Genomic DNA, 14002 nt, shown 5'->3' on the forward strand with positions numbered 1-14002 from the left:
GTACGATACCAAACCATTAAGCAACGTCAATGTCCTATTGTATTCCTTTCAAGGCCTACAAGGATTAGGGCTAACTATCATTCCTTTAATTCTCCATAAGAAACATCGATACTCTCAAATGAAGTAACTCAGGTTCATTCCATCTTATGTGCTAAGGTAGTACCCATGCTCAATCATCTATAAGAAATAAGCTCGCAATAGACATAAATCCAAAGGTATTCCTCAACTCACTAGGCTCTCATATCATGCACAACTAACAAGTCTAGCCAAAGGATCCCAAGTTATATTCTCCTATACCACTCAAACCTTAACCAATCAATTTTTCAACTCGTTCACGCCCTCCAATGATACATTCTCTCAAAACCGGGTTCTCTTGAACAAGGGAACTATCCTACGGAAAAAAAGGAAGATGTCCACATGGGCTTTATTATAAGAAGAAAACGAACCTAAGATGAATCGGGAAAAGGAATTGAAAGGTAGTTACCAAGGCGAGAGAAGAGGAATTTGAAAGACGAATAAACAACGAGATTGGAAGACTAAGGTAAGATTGCATTATCTACATCTATTGGAGAGCCATCTTACAAAAGAGAAAATCAATTAGTACCTAACAATTCGCAATCACAAACAGACTACCACATAAAATCCTAAATCTACCCATCCTACCCTTCTCTCAAGTTTATTATTTAAAGGTCAAGCGATTTTTAAGTGGGGTGCACAAACGTGCGTCGGGAGCAATAGGCTCTGATACCAACTGTGACACCCTTAAATAACCCGATAGTTAGACGCGTAAATTCTACGGAAAAACTGGTAGGATATGTTTGTAATTGGTTCAACTAGCCAAAAACCTGTAATTTCAAAAATTTTCCTAAACCAATCACAACATTTCCAACGTTCCCAATAGACGGGTGCCAAAACCTGCAATTGCTAACAATCTAACTCACTTACACCGCTAAAGGTAAGAAAATACATAATGATACAACCCAAAATAGAAAAGGGAGACATATGTCCCTTCAAATTATATACAAAACCAAAAGTTAAAAGGTTATATACATAACCAAAAGATAAAAGGTTTCTACAAAAGAAAGCCAAACTAGGTCCAAGGTTCCTTGCTCACTAGCTCGTCTGTGACCCCAACTAAGCATCAACAACCCACAATCGCATTTTATACAAACACGAAAGCCACAATTCAGTGGGGAGTAACTTCGAGTCCTCCCAGCCACGAATCGTCATAATTAATGTAACATGTAGTAAAACATGTAAACTATATGATAATTCATCTAATTTCCAAGCATCCTAACATATGAATGCTAAATTGACTAATTTAAACTAACATGTGAAAAATTTAACAAATTGTAATCCAAACTCTATCAACCATAGCCGGCTTGCATCTCACCTTCTATGATTCATAGAATCATCAAACAAGAAAGGGCAATATATCAAAGACAGGCATAAGTTCTTAGTCCCGTCAATAGTCACTTTGTAACTCGAGTCTATACCACGAGGTAGGGAAGGTAATCGAACCGGTATCTTGGCTCAGCGGTTAATATTAATAAAACATGGCCAAGAGACAACACAACCCTAGCCTAAAATCTGCGCAGACCTAGACATGCGGATACACACCACCGCACCCAAGACCCACTATTTTTCTAAAAACAAAGTGAGTACCCTAAGGAGTCCACCAAAGGGTTGGCTAGTACTTAAGTCGACCCCTTACTATCAAAATAAGTAATCGAGGTCATGCCCCAACTTGGATATAAATCCCTAGTCGGGAACACAAAGGCTATTAAGCAATGAACATATACTCGTCAAAGACTATAAAGACCTATCTATGATGAAGGCCGAAATACTCACCTAGGACCTAGTCCCAGCTAGTCCTAGCTTGAATACTTTAGCCCACACCACACAAGACTCACCACACAAGTCAAGTAAGACACCCACTTAACCATAAGGGGGCAAAAAGTCCAACTTACCAACCTAAATGCTAACATTCTATCATGTGAAAGGCTATATAAATGTCTATTCAAAGAAACAACCCAACAATATCCTCAATACTAATTTCCAATTCTAGCAATTTTAACAATATTAAAGGCTTTAGGGGAAACTAGGGCCATTTCTACAATACAAGACAATATTAAATTCAATAAGCTATACATGTGATCTAAAGCTTGATAAATGGCCTAAAACAAGAAAAAGGCCGATTATCTAATTCATACAACCAATTTTTACCCGCAACCCCACCTGCGACAGTGCACGGTTAAATTGCGGTGACCAATCACTCAATTAATCGACATCGCATCCGGCCAAGGGAATAAAGGTCCAGTTTTCGGCACAATCAACAAAACATTACAATTATCCCTATACAATTCATTCTGAGCCTATTATTTACAAATTCATTTTGTAAACTATCCTAACATGTGATAACTATTAACATAAGCATAGTTTTACCATTAACATAATTTTTATTACTTATATGATTCAATTCCTAAAGTGTACTCATACTAACTATGTCATTAATAAACCTGAAATGACAAATTTTGCAAGGAAAACCGCGAAACAAGCAACGGACCAACCCGGCCAACCCCAAGGCCGGCCGTGGGGCTGCCGAGACTGTTGCTGGCCGTCCCCCTACACCACCATTTTTTCCATTTTTGTTTAGTAAAAGACCGTCTGAACATTAATTAATCGTCCCCAATTCAACTTTGATAATTTAAACTAACAAAAGGCACAAATTAAGCATGCATGCAACGAATTTTAACATGTGAAAACTACTACTCAAACAAAAATCACCAAACATACAAAAACAACAAAGATTGTGACGATAATTCGTCGAGTAACTCGAAATATGTTACCTTAAGCTAGAAAAAGAGCAATTAGCACCTCAAAACCGAAACCCTAACAACAACTAGCCGCTATCCTCTACAATATACGAGTCCCCGAACTCGTCTTCCAAATCTTCACCTAATTAAACAATAAAAACACCATAAATAAGCACAAATACCGAAAATACCGAAATTTTGTCTTAAAACAACTTAATGAAAACTGAAATTAGAACATACTAAGTTGTAGATCTCGTGAGGGGATTCCAAAAGATAAATTTCGTGAAAATCCGAGTAGAAACGAAGAAATTATGGCCAAATTAGCTTGATTTTATGTAAAAATGGTGTTTTGGTTTTGAATGTTGAAGATGACGATGGAAGCAAGGAAAATCAGAAAAAAAAATAAAGGGGAAGGGGGGTTTGACGCGTGAAAGGGAGAAAGGAAAGGAGGGAGTCGGGTTTGAGTCGGGATTTTTCGAGTCGGTTTTGACTCGTTTCAATAATAATTAAAACCGTAAGTCAAACGCAAATTCCGTCAAGACCAAAATTCTTAAACACGAGATTACAAGAAAATTGAATATTTATACTACCCATTTCCAAATTCGTTTACCCAATGTTCAAAAGAATTGTTATTTTCCCCCCGATACGCCCTTATTTCGAAATAAAAAGTTTTACACGGTTTAAACTATTTTTAAACATCTCGAAACTATCAAAATAAATACTTTTCTTCAAAATATAATAAAATTATATTTCTTTGAATTATTTTTACTTTAAATACTTAAATATCAACTTTTATTTGATTAATAAATTATTTCCGAAATATATTAACGGTCCGAAATTACGGGGCGTTACATGTTGCATGCATGCTATGTAGGTCGCAGTTAGGTGAGTGACTGTCTTTTCTTCTCTCTTTTACATACAACATTTGCCCTTTGCTTCATGAGAGAAGAGTGACCACGTGAGAGTCCAGTTTTGTTGGTCTTGCAAGGTCGATAGGTCGGCTTTATTTCTGAACAGCTTATAATTCGTTTGCGTATCGACTGCTTGGCTTTAATTGTTGATTTTTGTTGCATTAAATTGGTTCAAGTAGACAAGTTAAGCTAGCTCTGAGTTATCATTTCCGTTCCATTAGTTTAGTTTTGAGTTTACTCGAGGTCGAGTAAAGGTTTGGTTTGGGGAGATTTGATACGTGCCTAATGTATAGTCTTTTTAGCCTATTTCAAACGTATTTCTATGCATTTCTATCTTTGTTTTTATGGTATTTTGCCCCGAATTGGCTACTTTGGTGTATTTTGTCCTTTTTGTAGGAATGATCGCGAAAGTAGTGGAACCACACTCCTTTTTGTCCTTTTTGCATGCATTTAGAGGAGACGGGATTGTCCCAGAGTAAGGTACTGCATTTGGAGGCGTCGTGGCACGCATTACGAGGCACTTAGACGCAGACGTGAGCTGAAATTAAGTCAAGTACTCGATCGAGCTCTTTTACAAGCTGATCGAGTGGTTTTCTTGCCCTCTGGTGGTCGATCGAGTGGTTTTCACTCGATCCTTAGCTTGCACAAATACCCTCTACTCGATCGAGTGCCTTTCTGGTCGATCGAGTAGAAACTGCTGAAGAGTTGCTCGATCGAGTGGTTTTAATCCACTCGATCGAGTGGTTTTTATGGGTTTGGGCTTTAATTAGCCCGCGTGATGTTTTATTTCGCATATACTTGTTTTGTTTGCTATTTAAGCACGCATTACTAGGTTAATTAGGATGATCGATCATATTATCAAACTCTCTACTGTAACTTTAGTACGTTGCTTTGCTTTTCCCTACTGTTACTTTACTTTGGGTTATTATTGCTCGGATTCAGTTGTTCTTTACGCCGGATTCACACTGATTGTAATCCTTTCTCTCCCTTATTTAATAATAATCATTTGTTGCTTTAATTTCTCAATTGTGTTCTTATTTCCCTTTGCCCTAATTTTCATTATTGCGATTTATTGTTTATTCATTATGTTTTCTGCTGGAAATTTGTCTGCTGTTAGTTTAATCACCGATATGAGTAGCTAAACTCCCTTCATGTTGGGATTAGGGAATCTACGGTAGAAAGATGACGATTTAGTAGATGAATTAGACGAATTAATCACGAGACTCTCACTATAGCAATTTAACTGTAATTCCCGACCTAGTTGAGTGCACGCTTCTATGTCAACCATTAAACTGGCTAAAATTAATCCTGGATCGAAAGATTGGACTAAATAGGCCTGCTATAAACAGTAGACTACCCTAATGAGGACGAAAGTTAAGTTAGTGGTATTTTAGGATAGAAAGTGGACCGAAAGGACCTTTTAACATCCGTCTCACATTAGTTCGTCTGAGTCATTTACAGCTCAGTTATTGGACTACCGTAGTGAACCGAAATCCCAACATGTCCCTCTCTTCTTGATAGTTTAATCGTATTTTATTGCCTTTACTGCTCTTTATTTTATTTCTCTTCTTTTCAAACTTCGTAGTTTAAGAACCAATTTCAATAAACCCCCAATTGTTACCATAGGATTAGAAATAGACAACTATAGTTACATTACCTCCCTGTGGATTTGATACTCGACTGCCTCTGCTACATTTTAGTTGAGACCGTTAGGTTTTATCTTTGATAGGGTTGCGATAGCCGTGTCACTTGTCTTTATTGCTAATTTAGTGTCTCGTGTTATAGCTACTAGGTCATCCACTCGTCTTGCCAGGTTTGGTATGGCTGACCTTTCTGCCAGACTGGCCAAGGTCAAGGAGCAGAATTCCCAGGCAGGTTGTGATGCTGAAACTGTAATAGATCTAACTGAATTGCCTGCCGCTCCCAAGGTTCCTGCCACTCCTATTGCCCCTGCTGAAAACCGTTCAGCAGCCTAGAAGAGAAAAGTGGAGGAGGTCGATCTGTCTGCCCCAGTTAGGGAGGTGCGAGCCAGGGTAGATAATGTGGAGGCAGCTAAGGTCAATATCAGGGATTATGCTACATCCAAATCAGATGTTATGCGCAACCTTGATCCTACTGAGACTGCTACCCAGGCAGTTGCTTCAGTAGATCACTCTGTCAACCTTTTGGCAACTGCCTTGGCTATTGTGAGAGAGGTATGTAGTTTTTGTTATTATTATATGTATTTTGTATATAATTTTTACTTTGAGGTTTTAATTATTATAATATTTATACTATTCTTGTTTCTGTTCAGGGTTTTGCGGCCTGTCTCTATAACGTATCAGACTACTTCTTTGGTGGCCAAGATTGATCTTATGAGATCTGATTATGAAATGCTGAAGTCTGAACTGGATTTTGCTCAGGCTGACCTGGCTGCAAAGGCTGCTAATTTGGCGAAGGTGCAGGCTGAGAGGGATGCTGCCAAGGCTGAGGCAGGCTCAAACAAACAACTTTTGCAGGAGGCGCTGGACAGGAATGAGGAGTTTACCCTGGAGAGGGATGATTTGGAGTTCAAGCTTAATGATGCCACCATGTACTTTTATATCAAGGGGAAAGTGGATGCTATGCCAGAGCCTGTGGAGGACAGGGCGAACTGGTACCCTGAAGCTGAGATGGCTTTTGCTGCTTCCAAATATCCTGACCTGCATAATATAGGTAATGAACAGGAGGTCGATTCTCCAGGGGAGCAGGATGTTGATGTTGAGGCTGATCAAGCCAAAAGTAGAAGTGCTGACGCTGTCTCCAAAGGGGAGCAATATTTTTAAAATTTCTTTGATGGTATTGGCCCATCCAGGGGGATGTCCTCGGATAAATAATTTTATTTTCTTCGTTTCTGTGTAGGTCAGGGAGGCTATCCCTGGCCTTGACAAATATTTTGGTGCCTTTGCCCCAGGGGGTAAAGGCTTTATTATAATAATGGCCTTTACTGGCTTATTTTGCTTATCTCCTGATGCTTTGTTTTTTTTTTAATTTTCTTTGAACCTATGAGCCTTGTCCTTCCAATCCTGTCAACCTGATGATATTTTGACTTTGTTAACCTGTCTTGTGATTGAAGCTTATCGTAAGTAATTCAACCGTGTATGGTTTTTGCCATTATGGTTGAAGGGGTGGGAAAACCAGCCTATCAGGAGGGCTTATGTCCCCTGCCTGGCTAGAGGGCTTGGTATTCGGCCTGTCAGGAGGGCAATTAGACTGATGGTCGGGGTAAAACACCCTTGCACCGTCTTCCGGCATCCAGCCAATTGTAGATGTGTGCAGTAAAGTTAGTCAGGTCAGGCAATTATTTCATGCCTGATTGGTCCAGACATTTACTGTATCCGATGATGGTTACCAACTCGTAAGGCACAGTTAAGTGCAAAAAATATATTTTAAAAAAATGCTGTACAGTAGAGTAGCCCTCAATCCTAAATATTTATGCATATAAATATTTATCATGTATAATTGTCCAGGATTCAAAAATAAGAGAAATTGGATTAGTTACATATATAGACATGGATTGCACAAAGAACTTATGAAACACATAATTTTTCAGATAGCACGTTAGGTTGAATCACTGATGGTAAAGATATGGTTTTTTACCTGATTTGGGTCTGACAGAATTTATACATGAAATAATTTCAAATGTGTTACATTCCAAGATCTTGATACCATTTCTCCTTTTAATGTTTAGAGCATGTATGCTCCTTGTCCGACGATTGAGTCAATTAAGTAAGGGTCTTCCAATGTGGGGGCAAGATTGCCTGCTGATTTTTCTTTTTTATTTGGAAAAACTTTTCGTAGGACAAGGTTTCCTTCCTGAAGACTCTAATTCTGACATTTTTTTATATAAGTTCTGGCCACTACTTGTTGATATGACGCCATCCTGATTTTGGAAGTGTCTCTTAGTTCGTCTAGTAGGACCAAGTTATCTTGCATTAGGCTGCTGTTTGCTTCAACATTATTTAGGCTATATCTCGATGTTGGTACCCAGACTTCTGCAGGGATGACGGCTTCACAGCCATACACTAAAGAGTAGGGTGTTTGGCCTGTTGATGACTTTGGATTTGTTCTATCTGCCCATAATACTAGTGGAAGTTCTTCAGCCCATCTACCTCGTCTTCTCTTCAGTTTCTTCTTTAAGCAGTTTATGACTACCTTGTTACTAGATTCAGCCTGGCCATTAGCTTTTGGGTATCCATGTGTGGACATGGCCTACCTGCATATGCCCAGCCGATCTGTGGCCAATGGCAGCGATCGTTTTTTAAAGCCACGCTCGGCGGCGTAAAAATGCTTTCGACCGGATCGTTTAGATCGGTCGGTTTCGTCTCGGCAAGGGTCTCAAAACCATTAGAGATATTGGGATTCGCCACAAAGCATTTGTGGGATGCTTGGAACCCGTTCGAATCCACTTTATACCTCGGTCAAACGAAGCACAAAGCAGTGTTTGACATAAGTACTAAAGATAAGGAATCGTCCCTCTTTAGCATCCTATCTCTAGAATGACTCTCGTACGCCCTGGATAAGGTCGTCCACTATCCAAAGTTTTCGAGTAAGAGGTGAAGGTACGTGTTGGGAAACACTTTAATCAGACTCCCAATCCCACCCGTGATAGCAACCTCTACTTATCGATCTTGGTTGGTTGAATGCAAAAGTTGATAAAACGGTTTAAATGCATGAATGCGCATCCAATAGTTTAAACCTAACATGTGAGAGCTTTCTAAGTCGGTTGATTTAATCCAAATATCAAGTATAAGATGTCGAGTTGGATTTATGATTGATTAACATCCATTTACCGAGTTAGGTTTAGGGTGCATAACGTGATCCATTTGTCTTAGTAAGGCATTTTGCAAATACGATTTTTGAATGACCAAATTAGGGGAACAGACCCTGCATTAGGCAGCCAGTAGAGGCGCGAGCCTATTGGCGATGTAAGGGGTCTCCCCTGGTTTGAAAATAGAAACAGAAGTGGCCTGTTTAAGCGCGTTTTGGTTTGAAAAGGGTCGTTTAGACCATATTTGTGTTGATTTGAAGAACGAGACTTGAATAATCTTTATTGTTTTGACGGCATTCGATGTCGGGTTCGATTTTGTAAACTTGACATGAATAGTTTTGAAAATAAATATGAGCTAATTGTTTTAAGTTCATTTGAATATAATTATTTAATACTCATCATCGTACTCGGGTTAAAATCGGACATGGTATGTAGAACCAAGGATGACTTTGTGTTGGTGACTAATACATTTATTTTGAAAATGTAAAGAAATGATGAAAGGCTTTAAAATACCTTCCAAAATGTAAAGAAATGAAATAAAAGGCTTTAAAATACCTCTTAAATGTGATTAACCAAATATTATCACCGAAACACGGATTAAACCGTCATGGTATTAAGAACCAAGGGTGAAAAATGTTTTATGGTTAAAAACTTGTAAAAATAAAAGGGTTTGAAAATATTTGAAATGATAAAAAAACCGTTTACAAATATGAAAATAAGGGAGATGAAGAGACCAAACATGGATTGGACTTAAAGCTGGGTAGGGTGCTTTAGGCGCGAGCCTATATGCTATGTAACTAGCCTCTGCCTCAACCAAAAGTCCGGTTTTGGCTCATTCTTCCCATGTTTTGGACCATGTTATGCATGATTAAGCATGTTATAGTCATGAAACAAGTAAAGACATGATAAAAGAAGGATTTTTACAGCCTCATACTTACATGCTTGGCTTATGACGACAAACCGACGTGAGTGTATCAACTCGTTTGATCGGATAAGACTCGGTTTAAAACCGTTTTAGTAAGTAAAAAGAGTGTTTTTTTAAGTATAGTGATGGTGTAGTGGTCGGTCAAGTGATTTAATGCACGATGACGGTACCAAACAATGTGTAAGGCTTGTATTTACGATCGGTAGTTTGAGGGGGCGGACACTCGCGTAACTCTCAAATGGTGGCATTTGAGGGGTATTTATAGGAAAATAAGTGGTTGTGTGAGTTTTGAGCGACGTGGCCACCTGGGCTGCTCAAAGAGGCGCGAGCCACGTCGCACGTCTTCGAGGTGTCTTGTCGCTTTCACGAAAATGCAATCATGATTTATTGTATCCTAGGATTTGTATGCACATGTTTGGTACTTGACCATGCATAAATTCGGGAAATCTTAACATGGAAGCATTTGAATGGTTTATTTTTTGTGTTTGACTCGGTTTGACTCGTTATTGGAGTCGGGATTTGAATTTTGAGTCGGTTTTTGGTCCGGTGTCGGTTTTGACACTAGTTAGTGTCATTATGACCCCGTCGTCATGCATTAAATACCCCAGGTACTTTATAAAAGTTTTGAAATGTTTTATTTTCGAAATCGTTTTAAGTTTTCCGACGTAAAGTTGTACACGACCTGTCGATCAAAAGCTGCGATTCCAAAGCATGTTGTTGTCCGTTAACCATCGATGTTTATTGGAGTCTCAGCAGATACTGGGTATCTACAGAGCCCCCACTTTGACTGAGGCTTGGACAGGGCGAAAGTCAAAGTAGATCCCCCAGGTCAATCGAAGATTACAACGTGGAGACCCAAGCGACGTCAAGGCGGCTCGAAAGGATTTGGGCCAAGGACCTGCCATCGGGAAGGGCGACGCCAAGGAGACTCGAGCGTACGAGCCAAGGACCTATCATCGGGAACATTTTAGAGTCTGTCGACTGTCCGTGCGGGTCGTTTAAAGTCCGTTACACTACGTACAAAGGCTCGCCAACCATAAGAAGGAGTCATACCCGAGGCATCTTCGGATATGTCCTCGCGTGTTTGCAGATAAAGGCTCGCCAGCTCGATAAGAATTCACACTTGAGGCGTCTTCGGGTTAAGTCCTTGTATTGTATCTTGCTTGCGGACAAAGGCTCGCCAACCATGGCGCATACATGAGGAGGGCTCGCCAACCGCGGCGCATTATAAGGCTCGCCAGCCATGGTGCGTACATGAGAAGGGCTCGCCACCCGCGGCGCGCTGTAAGGCTCGCCAGCCACGGTGCGTACTTGAGGAAGGATCGCCAGCCGCGGCGTGTTGTAAGGCTTGCCAGCCATGGAGCATACACTAGGAGGGCTCGCCAGCCATGGTGCGTACATGAGGAGGGTTCGCCAGTCGCGGTGCGTTGTAAGGCTCTCCAGCCATGGTGCGTACATAAGGAGGGCTCGTCAGCCGCGGTGGGTTATAAGGCTCGCTAGCCATGGTGCCTACATGAGGAGGGCTCACCAGCCGCGGTGCATTGTAAGGGTCGCACGCCATGGTGCGTACATGAGGAGGGCTTGCCAGCCACGTCGCGTTGTAAGGCTCGCCAACCATGGTGCGTATATGAGGAGGGCTCGCCAGCCGCGGGGCGTTGTAAGGCTTGCCAGCCATGGTGCGTATATGACGAGGGCTCGCCAGCCGCGGTGCGTTGTAAGTCTCGCCAGCCATGGTGCATACATGAGGAGGGCTCGCCAGCTGCGGTGCGTTGTAAGGCTCGCCAGCCATGGTGCGTACCTGAGGAGGGCTCGCCAGTCGCGGTGCATTGTAAGGCTCGCTATCCATGGTGCGTACATGAGCAGGGCTCGCCAGCCGCGATGCGTTGTAAGGCTCGCCTGCCATGGTGTGTACATGAGAAGGGCTCGCCAGCCGCGGCGCGTTGTAAGGCTCGCCAGCCATGGTGCGTACATGAGGAGGGCTCGCCAGCCGCGGTGGGGTCGATTGATCGACCGTGAGAATAGCCACGTTGGATGGGCTTGTTTGAAACAGTGGGCGTCGCGAGAAAGCGCCCGGTTGACATTTGATGGAATAGTGAATTCTGAATTTTCACTATTAATTTTGAATTTCAAGTGGCGGTTTTATCGCCGTTTTTTTGCATTTTGAAGGAAATAGTGAATTTTGAATTTTCACTATTATTTTTGAAGTGTCGGTTTATGTTGCCGCCATTGACATGTGAAGGAAATAGTGAATTAAGAATTTTCACTATTATTTTTGAAAGGGACGGTTTATGTTGCCACCATTGACATGTGAAGAAATAGTGAATTTTGAATTTTCACTATTATTTTTGAAAGAGACGGTTTATGTTGCCGCCGTTGCCATGTGAAGAAATAGTGAATTTTGAATTTTCACAATTATTTTGAAGTGACGGTTTATGTTGCCACCGTTGACATTTAAAGAAATAGTAAATTTTCACTATTATTTTGAATTTGTAATGACGGTTTTAATTGCCCTCGTTGAATTTTGAGGAAATAGTGAATTTTGAATTTTCACTATTGAGGCCCAGAAGCTTGCTCGGGCCCGGGCTGAGATGGATGCAGCTAGGTCGATGATTGAGGCCCAGGGGTTGGGGATCACCAGTCGAGACCAGAAGTTGAGGCGTCGTGAGGACGCGCTGAGGAGCCGAGATGCGGAGATTGCCTCTCTCAGGACTCAGTTGCCTGCAGCGGAGGAGCTTCGCGTCACGATGGAGTACGAGACGTTGGAGAGTTCTCCGGAGAAAGAGTATGAGCAAATGGTGGTGTCTGCCTAGCTTGACCGCGACTCCTCGCGAGATCGGGACTGGTCCGACAGGAGGTGTTGAGTAGTTGTAGTATCTTGTCCGTGTCTTGGACTCTTGTTTGTACATATTTACATTTTGCATGAGGCGGTTTGTATATATGTGTTTTTGGATTGTGGTTCATTTGTGATTTTTGGCTTTTTTGTGTTGTGTTTCAGAGAAGCGATGTCGGATGTCAGTTCCCCTTTGCTTCGCACTAGTTCCTGCATCGTTAGTGTAGAAAACAAGTAGCGGGTAGCACATACGCATAGATGTAAACAGGTAAAAAGCACTTGATTGAAAACAAAATTAACCACGATGACACGAAGTTAAAAGTGAAATTTGAAATGATATTTTGAAAATTTCGCAACAATTCGTCACGTTTGGACTTCAAAAGAAATTGATTTGAAAATTGAGCAATTAACTCGTGTCTTGAATTAAATTGCGTCAAAATTGTTGAAATTGATTTGTGACTCGAAAAACTCAAACTCAAACCGTCAGAGTTAAATTTTAGGATAGATTTTTTGCGAGTTTATTTAATTTGATTTTTCGTGAGATCAAGACTCGGATTTGTGAGTGCTTGAATTTTTTGAGGAAAACTGACGTCGTGTTATCAACTTTTGATTTTTATTTTGCTGGGAAAATTGCGAAAAAGCGAAAAAATTTCGGACTTTCGACTGACATGGAAACGATCCGTCGCGGATCGGGGCGACTAGCCCTTCCCCCCCACTGCGTAGTGAATGCAGTCTTGTGTATGTCTTCCTCAGCCATTTTGATCTGGTTGTACCCAGCATACCCGTCCATGAATGATAGGAGAGCATGCTCGGCGGTATTGTCCACCAGAATTTATACATGTGGCAAAGGGAAGTCGTCCTTTGGACTTGCCTTGTTTAGATCTCTGAAGTCAACGCAAACCCGAATTCTCCCGTCTTTATTCGATACAGGAAAAATTTTGGCCACCCAGTCGGAGTACTCAGATACTTTGATGAAACCAGCCTTGAACTGTTTCTCCACTTCTTTGATTTTCAGGGCCCATTCAGGATGCATTCGGCGCAGCTTTTGCTTCGCGGGTTTAGCTCCCGGCTTAATGGGTATCCGGTGCTCAACAATTTCCCTGCCAATCCCAGTCATATCTCTTTAGGACCAGGCGAATATGTCCTTTTATTCGTGGAGGAGGTCAATGAACCGTTGTCTTTCCGAGTGGTCAAGGGTTTTCCCTATCCTAAGTTCTGTGTTGTCGGTTCCTACGTTTATATGTTCGGTCTCCTCAATTATGGGGGTTCTGGCTCCCCGTTTGCCAAGTTCTTTGGCTAGGTGAGGTGGGTAGTCACTCAAGTCAAATTCCTCATTGTCATTCAGAATCAAATTGCAGTTAAATTGAGACGAGTCATAAGCAAGCTTAGTGTTCATTAAGTTGACACGAGCAAAAAGCTCGGAGAGGACAAACATCTCATGGTCAGTCAGGGGCGACCCAACAGAGGAGGTGTCCCCTAGAACAGGCTCCAAGTTGTCACCTTCCATGGGAGTGGGGATGACCCTAGTTGACTAAGCCTCTGAAGCAGCCACAAGCTTGTGATAAAACAACGGGAAGAGGACCTTGACTGGGACATCAGGAGTGTTAGGAGCTAAGAAAGACTCTGACTCCAACTCAGACTCAGATTCCTCTTCACTTCCCTCTTTGAACATAGGGCCTTCTCCAATTATGATCTTGATAATGCGGCCTTGGCGATCAGTCCACTTGACGG

The sequence above is a fragment of the Silene latifolia genome, chromosome 7 (assembly GCF_048544455.1).
Source record: "Silene latifolia isolate original U9 population chromosome 7, ASM4854445v1, whole genome shotgun sequence".
Taxonomy (NCBI): domain Eukaryota; kingdom Viridiplantae; phylum Streptophyta; class Magnoliopsida; order Caryophyllales; family Caryophyllaceae; genus Silene; species Silene latifolia.